Source organism: Somniosus microcephalus, chromosome 9 (assembly GCF_052327205.1).
Source record: "Somniosus microcephalus isolate GS21.2 chromosome 9, FLI_Smic_1.0, whole genome shotgun sequence".
Taxonomy (NCBI): domain Eukaryota; kingdom Metazoa; phylum Chordata; class Chondrichthyes; order Squaliformes; family Somniosidae; genus Somniosus; species Somniosus microcephalus.
The window spans coordinates 210346474-210359044 of NC_140995.1; positions in this window are offsets into that span (position 1 = coordinate 210346474).

Sequence of the window (12571 nt, forward strand, 5' to 3'; positions counted from 1 at the left end):
GGGGTACCGCAAGGATCGGTCCTAGGACCCCAGCTGTTCACAATATATATTAATGATCTGGACGAGGGAATTGGATGTAATATCTCCAAATTTGCAGATGACACAAAGCTGGGTGGGAGGGTAAGCTGTGAGGAGGATGTCGTGAAACTCCAGTATGATTTGGACAGGTTGGGTGATTGGGCAGAAACATGGCAGATGCACTATAATGTGGATAAATGTGAGGTTATCCACTCTGGTGGCAAAAACAGGAAGGCAGATTATTATTTGAATGGCAATAGATTGGGAGAAGGGGAAGTGCAAAGAGACCTGGGTGTTCTTGTGCACCAGTCTCTGAAAGTAAGCATGCAGGTGCAGCAGGCGGTTAAGAAGGCAAATGGTATGTTGGCCTTCGTAGCAAGAGGGTTCGAGTACAGGAACAAGGATGTCTTGCTACAGTTGTACAGGACCTTGGTGAGGCCACACCTTGACTATTGTGTGCAGTTTTGGTCGTCTTACCTGAGGAAGGACGTTCTTGCCATGGAAAGAGTGCAGCAAAGATTCACCAGGCTGATACCTAGGATGGCAGGAATGATGTATGAGGAGAGATTGTGTCGATTGGGCTTATACTCACTGGAGTTTAGAAGATTGAGAGGGGATCTCATCGAAACCTATAAAATTCTGTCAGGCCTGGACAGACTAGATGCAGGAAGGATGTTTCTGATGGCCGGGGAGTCCAGAACCAGGGGTCATAGTCTAAGGATAAGGGGTAAGCCATTTAGGACTGAAATGAGGAGGAATTTCTTCACCCAGAGAGTGGTGAACCTGTGGAATTCTCTGCCACAGAGGGCGGTGGAGGCCAGTTCATTAAATATATTCAAGAAAGAGTTGGATATATTTCTTAAGGCTAAAGGGATCAAGGGATATGGGGAGAAGGCAGGGACAGGGTGCTGAATTTGGATGATCAGCCATGATCTCATTGAATGGCGGAGCAGGCTCGAAGGGCTGAATGGCCTACTCCTGCTGCTATTTTCTATGTTTCTATGTTTCTATGTAAAAATTAGTAATAATAATAAATAATACACTTCCAGAGCTTTACACAGTGAATCATGTTTGGACTGTTGCTATGTTGCTGGTTTCTGAGTGATAGCAATTTTCTGCTGTAAGTTACTGATCCTAGGCCGAATGCAGAGGACCATCAAAATAGGAAAGAATACATAGAAACATAGAAACATAGAAGATAGGAGCAGGAGTAGGCCATTTGGCCCTTCGAGCCTGCTCCGCCATTCAATGAGAACATGGCTGATCATCCAAATTCAGTGAAAAAAGTTCTCCGCAACTCCCCTCTAATCCTTCTACCAGTTACCTTGAAATCGATACCCTCTGGTTATTGACCTCTCTGCCAAGGGGAATTCGGTCCTGCCTCCAGAGGCAGCTTGCCTGTTTGGGCGTCTCCGATTTGGGCCCAGCTGCCTCACTGGCTAAGTACTGGGAGGAGGGAAAGAGTAGAATGGGAGAGTGGGGGCTCACACAGGCCTGCTCCACATGGAGGTTAGTATAGGAAAAAAAAAAATTTTTGTTGGGGCCTGCAGGTGTCCCTTTAAGAACTGCTCCGCTCTGGGCCAACAAATATCCGGCAGTGGTCCTCGAACAGGCATTAGGCCTCTGATTTCCATATGTATGCTGCCTAATGCCTGTTTCAGGCAGGTGCCAAGAATGCCCCGAAAGCCGCCATTACTAATACAGCGGCGCAGATTGGGCACGGCTCATTGCCCCCCCAAAATCGATCCTTTTTTTTTAGCCGCAATGAGGGCCAATTTCTACCCCATTCTTTTCCTACATTGCAACAGTGACTACACTGCAAAAGTGTTGTAATGTAGGAAAAGAATGGCTGTAAACACTTTGGGACGTCCTGAGGTTGTGAAAGGCGCTCGGTAAATGCAAGTCTTTCTTTTTAATACTACGTCATCGCACGAGCATGCATTACCTCGACGTGCCGGGTGGTGTTGAACTCTTTTTTTTCTCTCAATGAAAGAAATAATCAATCCTTCGGCTGTTCACCGATCCTTCCGTCGGTGAAGTGGGCATCATTAATATAATGGGCTCCCAGTCTTTAAGAAACTGTTAATAAATGTCCCAAGACACAGAGGAGGGAGCCTGTAGTAACGTACCCTCACGCAATTGAAGCATGTTGTCCCAGCTGGTCACATTAGTTCAACGTCCCATTGATCTCGCTTCTGTGATGGCACAAGCCAGAAGTCTGCGAAGGTAGAGAGTTAAGATGCTACTCGAAGAATTATGGAACCTTACAGCACAGAAGGAGGCCATTGTGTCTGCCGGCTCTTTGAAAGAACTATCCAATTAGTTCCACTCCCCCGCTCTATCCCCACAGTCCTGCAATTTTTTTCCTTTTCAAGTTTGTACCGCTTGGGCCTCTCACCATGGCAACTGGTTGCAGCTCTTAATCTTCAAACTGAGCCTCTGCCAGTACAGCCGATGACGTGGGGGAGTGCCTCCTGTGAGTTCAGTCCCTCTGCTGCTCCCGTCTCTGCTCACCTCCTGTAGGTCTCTCAACAGCAGGCTGAGGCAGCTGCTGATGGTCCTCTTGCTCCTCGTCCACGGTCCAATCTAAGGTGGCCATGGCGCCACCCGTTCGTGATCTTGAGTTTCCAAACCTCAAAAAATGCCTCTCACCGCCAGTACTCTCAACAAACCCTTTCCCAGCGCTCGGCAAGAAAGCAGCTGTGAGCAATGAGTATTTATCTGTGCATGCCTGACTTTTAATGAGCCCCATGAATTGTCCTTCAGTTCTTGCCCTGGTTTCACTGGCGAGTTTCAGGAAGGCCGGGAGACCCGTGCATGTGCTGTTGGATTTAAATGTAGGTTGAAATATTGCTGCAATTCAGTGGTTAACATATTCAAATTGCGAACCCGCCTCATCGGAGGGGGTTAGGCGCAGGCAGCCGAGCATGCCTGAGTTAAACCCAGACATTGGTGCGTTGGAACCAGCATCCAGACACAGTCACATTTTCGCCGACTTTAACCCCCCACCCCCTACACTTAAAGCCACATGCTCCTCCGTGTTAAAATTCCACTCCCCCCCCCACCCCAGCCCCAAGGGGAAATTTAATAGAGGTGTTCAAAAATCGTGAAGGGTTTTGATAGAGCAATTAGGGAGAATCTGTCTCCACTGACAGGAGGGTCAATACACAGAAGCCACAGATTTAAGATAATTGACAAAAGAACCAGATGGGGCGATGAGGAGAACTTTTTTATGCAGCGATATCAATACATACTTGAAAAGGAAAAAATTGCAGCACTGTGGGGATAGAGCGGGGGAGTGGGACTAATTGGATAGTTCTTTCAAAGAGCCGGCAGACACAATGGCCTCCTTCTGTGCTGTAAGATTCCATAATTCTTAGATTAGCATCTTAACTCTCTACCTTCGCAGACTTCTGTTTTTTTTTGCTTTGCAGTAATGCACTAGGCTTCATAACATAGCATTTAAAATAACTTTTCTTTTCAAATCCTTTCTGTGGAAAATTAGTCAGAAGATCCCAAACTATGGCAGCAATATTGGCCAGGACATTGGGAGAACTCCCTGTTCTTCTGGGAATAGTGCCATGGGATTTTTAGCTTCTACCTGAACAGATAGATGGGGGCCTTTGTTTAATATTTCATCTGAAGGTAGCACCTTTTGACAATGCTGCACTCTCTCAGTATAGTCAGCCTAGTTTGCGTATGGACTCAAATACACAACTTTTGACCCCGATGTGAGAGTGCTACCTACTGAGCCAAGCTGACGCACTGCTAACCACACTTATGTTTTTGGCAAGAGTCGATACCTCAGGTGTTTGATTCGAGCTGAACTTTCCATACATAGGATTTTCCCACTGTTGACAGCTCCAGAGGCCTGTGAGTGTCCAGAGAATGGTATCCCAGAGTGAGTCCGCTTCTCCGGGAGAGGAGGGGAGGAAATTGGGGAGGGGGTTGGCTGGGCGAGGGGAAATACATTAGCATTGAAATTCCAGGGTTCCTACTCTGCTGCATGGAAATGGGACTCCCAGCTGCCTGTAGCCATGGCTACTGACCCCCCCACCACCCCTATCCCACATCCCAGGGATGGATTCCTTAGCGTGTTCAGGATGGGGGTGTCACACCTATAAAGTGTGTTGGGGTGTCCGCCCCAATCCGCCAACAGGAAGGGGGAGCAGCACACAGCTACTCCACTAGGGGCACTCCAGAGGTGACTCAGGATCCAAAGCAGATGTGGCTCCAAGGGTTCAGTAAGGCAATTGATCCACTCCAGGATTACTACTACAGACAAGCACTGGGGTCTCACTGGGACTCACGCCGCTCTCAGCTGGCTTGAGTTCTGCTGAGGCCGATCCAGAGCACAAAGGACGGAGTCGCCCGGGTTGCACAGGATGTCCCCCCTCCCCCTGACACATAGGCAGAAGTTCTGCTGGTGGCCTCAACACAACAGAAACTACCTGGCTCTGAAAAAAAAGACAGGATGTCCCCTAGCATGCAGGTACAGTGAGGAATTAGGAAGGCAAATGGCATGTTGGCCTTTATTGCAAGAGGGTTGGAGTATAAGAGTAAGGAAGTCTTGCTACAATTGTACAGGGCCTTGGTGAGACCACACCTGGAGTACTGTGCACAGTTTTGGTCTCCTTATTTAAGGAAGGATATACTTGCCTTAGAGGTGGTGCAACAAAGGTTCACTAGATTGATCCCTGGGATGAGAGGGCTGTCCTATGAGGGAAGATTGAGTAGATTGGGCCGATACTCTCTGGAGTTTAGAAGAATGAGAGGTGATCTCATTGAAACATAGGAGATTATGAGGGGGATTGACAGGGTAGATGCTGAGAGATTGTTTCCCCTGGCTGGGGAGTCCAGAACTAGGGGGCATAGTCTCAGGATAAGGGGCCGGCCTTTTCAGACTGAGATGAGGAGGAATTTTTTCACTCAGAGGGTTGTGAATCTTTGGAATTCTCTGCCCCAGAGGGCTGTGGATGCTGAGTCTTTGAGTATATTCAAGGCTGAGATCGATAGATTTTTGGACTCCAGAGGAATTAAGGGATATGAGGATAGGGTGGGAAAGTGGAGTTGAGGTCGAAGATCAGCCATGATCTTATTAAATGGTGGAGCAGGCTCGAAGGGCTGTATGGCTGACTCCTGCTCCTAATTCTTATGTTCTTATGACAGAATCAAGGTGCAACCGGGTTCCAATCCCATGTTCCGCTTTCTTGACTGAATGTTTTTCCTGGTTGGGCCTCGGCCAAGACCGGAATTTTGGGCCCGTTGGGTTTTTTTTTGGTTCAAAAGATTATCTCCGATATCACAGAATCACAGAAACCCCACAGTGCAGATAGAGGCCATTTCGGCCCATCGAGCCTGCACCGACACATATCCCACCCGATCCCCGTAACCCCTTCACCAACACATATCCCACCCTATCCCCACGTATTTAATCCCCCTAACACTAAGGGTCAATTTATCATAGCCAATCAACCTAACCCGCACATCTTTGGACTGTGGGAGGAAACCGGAGCACCCGGAGAAAACCCACGCAAACACGGGGAGAATGTGCAAACTCCACACAGACAGTCACCCGAGGCCGGATTCGAACCCGGGTCCCTGGCGCTGTGAGGCAACAGTGCTAACCACTATGCCACCGTGCTGCTCTTTAGCTAAGCTTCCCCCTCCGGCACTAGCACTAGTTATTTTATTCCCATTCTAACACAGGTCTCCCAGTTACAGGCCAGCAATAAAAATGCAGGGCAAGGCGGTTTCTAACAGCTCAATTCATAAAATTAATACAAAGCCATTTTGGAGAAGCTTCTACAGGGAGTTGATCACAGCCTGTAGAAAGGCAAGGATCTATCATTAGATATATGGCTAATATCATGCCTTCAGGCCACAGTGCAATCAGCTGACACAGCACAGATAGACTGGGGATTGATGGAAGTAGTATTTCAAAGTGGCAGACTCCATTACGCTTTCTGTCATACTGCACCGAACTCTTTAAAAATGTCACGTTGAGAAGGAGGCCGTTTAGACCTTTGCTGGAAAGCTGAAGGCCAGACAGCGACCTCGATCATTTCTTTTTGCATAACCTTTCCAAATGATTCCTTCGACCTACCTCCCGAGGGGGGAGAGAGAACGAGAAAAAAAAAATAACATCTCTCGGCAGTGAGAGATTGTTTCTGCAGCAACGGGGTGGCTCGGAGGTTCCAGGCGGCGAGTATTTCCTTCTCCTGCCCTGGGCCCACAGAACGTGAGGCCATTATAATCAAGGAGTATCATCTGTCGACAAAACAACGTGTTACTGCCCTTCTTCCCCTTAATCGACAGTAGGCAGGTTTAGATGGTTCCAGAGTGAGAGTCGACTATGCCACAAGTTATTACCTCCTTTCCCAGTTTACATCTAGTGAACACTTCTCATTAAGATGCACAGCCAGATAAAGCTGCCCAGAGATTGCGGTACAATGAGAAACTGATTCACTCACACAGCAGGAGGAATCTTGTTCTGAAGTAACATGCAATCTTATCGGACTTTTCTTCATTGACTGGAGGTGACCAAGGAACCCAGTCAAATATAAAGATTTAAGCTTTGTGTTAGTAAGTTATGTAGCCTCCTGTGGTTTGCCTCATATTTATATTAAGATCTATTCAGTGGATGATTAATCCATACATTCCTGGACGATTTTACTGTAATTTTGGGAAAAGATAACAGTTGAAGTTCAGACCATAAACATTCATTATTCTTGCACCTTAAGTGCAGAGCTGGTTTTCTGTCAAACACTGGGCTCTTGTCTTTGTTTCACGTTGCGGTGCATTTCATTTATGTCCCTAGTTTTCCTTAATGTCAAGTAAGAAGGTGAAATGCTTTGAAAGTGTAGAGGCGGTCCATTCAACACTCGCTCAAGGGTCTGATTCCCAATAAGAAGTTGGTGAGCTGGAGTCAATGGGGGAAAAATTCAGTTGTTTGCGCCTCCCGTTAGCGCCTTAAGAGGGCGCTAATGGGGCGCAAAGTAACTAGCGCCCGGGCGCAGCGATGTTTGCGCCGCTCGCAAAATTAACTAGACATTTTGCGGCGGCGCTAAACACTACCGCCACGATCTCCTGCGCCGGCAGATTATGACGTCAGACGAATGCGCAACGCCCCGCTAGCGCCCCGGACCGGAAATTGCCTTACCGCCTGCCGCTAGCAACGACAGGTTGAGGGGAGCGTTATGCTGTCAGAAAGGGACTAGGGGAACGCTATTTAAAGGCGACCGCTTCCTGCCTTTTTTTGTCGGTGACATTTTTGCACCACGCATTCTGCGAGAGAGAGAGAGACTTCTGGAGAGATTCAACGCAGTGTGAAGGAGTTTTGGGTACTGAGCAGCACTTTGCAGGTTGGTTTTGATTTGCCCTTGTATCAATTTAGAAGAGACTATGGGGTCTGCACTCCGAGCTCTTCCCCTGGTTCTCTCCATTGTTCTTTCCAGCAGATTTGGTGTACAGGTCTCTCCAGGCTGAGATTCAGGCAGAGATTCAAGGCTGCAATGAGCAGGATGTGGATGGAGAGCAAGATCAACCTTCCCCTTTAAGATAAAAACAGAAATGCAGGAGAAACTCAGCAGGTCAAGCAGCATCTGTGAAGAGAGTAACAGAGTTAACGTTTCAGGTCGATGACCATTCGTCAGAACTCCCCTTTAAGAATTGGATGGTGCCAGTGTGTCTGTGTTCCATTGCTGATTGACATCACGTGAGCTTCGCCAACACTGTGAGGTAGCGCCTCGCTCCTTGGCCTTTGCGCCTTAAGAGAGGTGTGAAGCGCCTGATTTAGCACTCCAATCACCTCTAGGGGCGATAAAAGCCAAGTTTGCCGTCGGAGGTGATAATTAGCGCCAGGCGCTAAACTTTGCGTACGGCCGCTAATGGCGCCCCAAACAGGGCTATACCAAATTTCTCCCCCAATGGGTCCTCTGCTGCTCCAACCAGCTGGCCTTTAGTTGGGTGAATCTCATTAGCTTTTGTAGGGATCGACTGAATCATTGCCAGCCACTGGCTGGTGATGGATGACATGAGACAGTGGTTCTGGAGAACCGCTCAGCCAGGAACCTTGGACCAGTGCTCCTGTGGGCCTTGAACCTTTTACATTCAATTGCCCAGGGCTAAAGCACAGCACTGTGCAGGCATCCCTTTTGCTTGGAGCTACAAGGAAGGAAAAAAGAGCTCATGCGGTCATTACTCCTGGCAGCTGTTTGCACCCTGCTGACACCAGTACCAAGACGTACAGCTGGGAGCTGGATTTTCATTAGCAGTATTAGGAGGCTTAACTGCCAAAGTCTCTCCAGAGCGCAGTCCTTACAGGAACAGCTCCATTATGAGCTTGGCAGCAAGCAGGGCATATAGTTCCTGCCAGGCCTGAGCAGCATGTTAATGAAGCTCAGTTGCAAATGTGGCAGTGTGAGCTGGCGGCAAAGGGCTGCCAGATCTCAGAGCTGAAGGCTGGGATGTTTGGGACAGGGAGCTGGTATCATTGTCCTGGAAATGGTGTGGGGGGGGGGTCACTTTGAATTTGGGCGACAGCGGGTTGGACATCTCACTCAACCTTCACTCCCGCTGCCGCACTGAAAATCGGGAGAGGTGTACAACGGGTGGCTAAATCGACACCGCCCGGTTTACCCTGTCACCCAAAGTCAAACAGACCCCCATTGTGTGCTATTATGGTGCAAACACTCAACATCAAACTCAACGGCTGGATACTAATCATCACATCAACACTTGATGGATTTTCATCAAATTCTTCTCTTCCCTATTTTAATGTAGTTGTTGATCTATTTCAATAAAATGCCTGTTAAAGTAGCAGAGAGAGGGCCTTGATGCAACAGGAACAGTAGCATAGTGGTAATGACACTGGGCTAGTAATCTAGAAGGCCTGGACTAATGATCCAGAACATAGAAACATAGAAACATAGAAGATAGGAGCAGGAGTAGGCCATTCGGCCCCTTGAGCCTGCTCCGCCATTCAATGAGATCATGGCTGATTGTCCAAATTCAGTACCCTGTTCCTGCCTTCTCTCCATATCCCTTGATCCCTTTAGCCTCAAGAAATATATCCAACTCCTACTTGAATATATTTAATGAATTGGCCTCTACTGCCTTCCTTGGTAGAGAATTCCACAGGTTCACCACTCTCTGGGTGAAGAAATTCCTCCTCATCTCTGTCCTAAATGGCTTACCCCCTTATCCTTAGACTGTGACCCCTGGTTCTGGACTCCCCGACCATCGGGAACATCCTTCCTGCATCTAGTCTGTCTAGTCTTGTTAGAATTTTATAAGTTTCGATGAGATCCCCTCTCAATCTTCTAAACTCCAGCGAGTACAAGCCCAATCGACCCAATCTCTCCTCATACGTCATTCCTGCCATCCCAGGTACCAGCCTGGTGAATCTTCGCTGCACTCCTTCCATGGCAAGAACATCCTTCCTCAGATAAGGCGACCAAAACTGCCCACAATACTCAACATGTGGGCTCACCAAAGCCCTGTACAACTGCAGCAAGACATCCTTGTTCCTGTACTCAAACCCTCTCGCTACGAAGGCCAACATACCATTTGCCTTCTTAACCGACTGGTGCACAAGGACGCCCAGGTCTCGTTGCACTTGCCCTTCTCCCAATCTATTGCCATTCAGATAATTAACTGCCTTCCTGTTTTTGACACCAAAGTGGATAACCTCGCATTTATCCACATTATATTGCATCTGCCATGCTTCTGCCCAATCACCCAACCTGTCCAAATCATACTGGAGTTTCTCGGCATCCTCCTCACAGCACACACGCCCACCCAGCTTTGTGTCGTCTGCAAACTTGGAGATATTACATCTAGTTCCCTCGTCCAGATCATTAATATATATTGTGAAAAGCTGGGGTCCAAGGACCGATCCCTGCGGTACCCCACTAGTCACTGCCTGCCACTCGGAAAAAGAGCCGTTTATTCTAACTCTTTGCTTTCTGTCTGCCAACCAGTTCTCTATCCAAGTCAATACCTTGCCCCCAATCCCATGTGCCTTAATTTTATATGCTAATCTCTTATGCGGGACCTTATCGAAAGCCTTTTGAAAATCCAAATACACCACATCCACTGGTTCTCCCTTATCTATTTTACCAGTCACATCCTCAAAAAATTCCAGTAGATTAGTCAAGCACGATTTACCTTTTGTAAATCCATGTTGACTTTGTCTGATCCGGTCTGTAATTCCCCGTTTTCTCTCTACCACCCTTTTTGAACAATGGGGTAACATTAGCTACCCGCCAATCCATGGGTACTGTTCCAGAGTCTATCGAATTTTGGAAGATGACCAGCAATGCATCTACTATTTCTAGGGCCACATCCTTAAGTACCCTAGGATGTAGATTATCAGGCCTTGGGGATTTATCGGCCCTGAATCCCATCAATTTCCCTAACACCATTTCCCTACAAATACTGATTTCTATCAGTTCCTCCCTTTCATTAGACCCTATGTTCCCCGACATCTTTGGGAGGTTATTTGTGTCCTCCTTTGTGAAGACAGAACCAAAGTATGTATTTAATTGGTCTGCCATTTCTTTGTTCCCCATTATAAATTCCCCTGATTCTGACTGCAAGGGACCTATGCTTGGCTTCACCAATCTTTTTCTCTTCACATATCTATAAAAGCTTTTACAGTCAGTTTTTATGTTCCCTGCAAGCTTACTCTCATACTCTATTTTCCCTCTCTTAATTAATCCCTTTTTCCTCCTTTGTTGGATCCTAAACTGCTCTCAATCCTCAGGTTTACTGCTTTTTCTGGCCAATTTATATGTCCTCTCCTTGGATCTTATGCTATCCCTAATTTCCCTTGATAGCCACGGTTGAGTCACCTTTTTTGTTTTATTTGTATGCCAAACTGGGATGAACAAATTCTGTAGTCCATCCATGCGATCTTTGAATGTTTGCCATTGCCTATCCACCATCAACCCTTTGAGCATCATTCCCCACTCAATCCTACCCAACTCGCTCCTCAGACCATCGTAGTCTCCTTTATTTAAATTCAGGACCCTAGTCTCTGAGTCAACTATTTCACTCTCCATCTTAATGAAGAATTATATCATATTATGATCGCTCTGACCCAAGGGGCCTCGTACAACAAGATTGCTAATTAATCCTTCCTCGTTACATAATACCCAGTCTAAGATGGCTTGATCTCTGGTTGGTTCCTCAACATATTGGTCCAGGAAACCATCCCGTAAACACTCCAGGAATTCCTCCTTCACAGTATTGTTACTAATTTGGTTAGCCCAATCTATATGTAGATTAAAGTCACCCATGACAACTGCTGTGCCCTTATTGCACGCTTCTCTAATTTCCCGTTTAATGCCATCCCCAACCTCTGCATTACTGTTTGGAGGTCTATATACCACTCCCACTAACGTTTTCTGCCCCTTGGTATTTCTCAGTTCTACCCATACAAATTCCACATCATCAGAGCTAATAGCCTTCCTTACTATTGTGTTAATCCCCTCTTTAACCAGCAATGCTACCCCACCTCCTTTTCCTTTTTGCCTATCTTTCCTGAATATTGAATACCCCTGGATGTTGAGTTCTCAGCTTTGGCCAACCTGGAGCCATGTTTCCGTAATCCCAATCATATCATATTTGTTTACCTCTATTTGCACAGCTAATTCATCCACCTTATTACGAATGCTCCTCGCATTAAGACACAAAGCCTTCAGGCTTGTTTTTTTAACGCTCTTAGATCTTTTAGCATTATTATTTACTGTGGCCATGTTTGATTTAAACCCTTGGGGGGAGAAATTAAGTTGTTAGCGCCACCCGTTAGTTCCTTAAAAGGGCGATAAGTGGGGCGCGATGCGGCTAGTGCCCGGGCGCGGCGAGACCTGCGCCTCTCGCGAAATTGAGCAGACATTTAGCGATGGCGCTAAACTGCAACGCCCGCTCAGCTGCGCGCGCAGATCCTGATGTCATTTCATGGTGCAACGCCCTTGGGGCGCCCTGAACCAGAACTTCAGTGGCGCCTCCCTCCTTTCTGCCTGGCGCTCCCAGCGACTGGTTGACTGGAGCCGTTCCCAGTCGCTGTGGGGCTGGAGGGGCGCTATTTTACCTTTACAATCACTCCTCCCTCCCACACTCACACTCTCACACACACACTCACCCACACACACTCACACTCACACGCTCACACACACTCACCCACACACACGCACACTCACACGCTCACACACACTCACCCACACACACTCACACTCACACTCTCACACACACTCACACTCTCACACACACTCACACACACACACTCACACTCACCCACACATGCACACACACACTCACACACACACACTCACATACACACACTCACACACACACGCACACACACACTCACACTCTCACACACACACACACACTCACACACACACACAAACACACACACTCACCCACACACACACACACACACTCACACACACACACACTCACACACACACACTCACACTCACACTCTCACACACACTCTCACACACACTCACCCACACACACTCACACTCACCCACACACGCACACA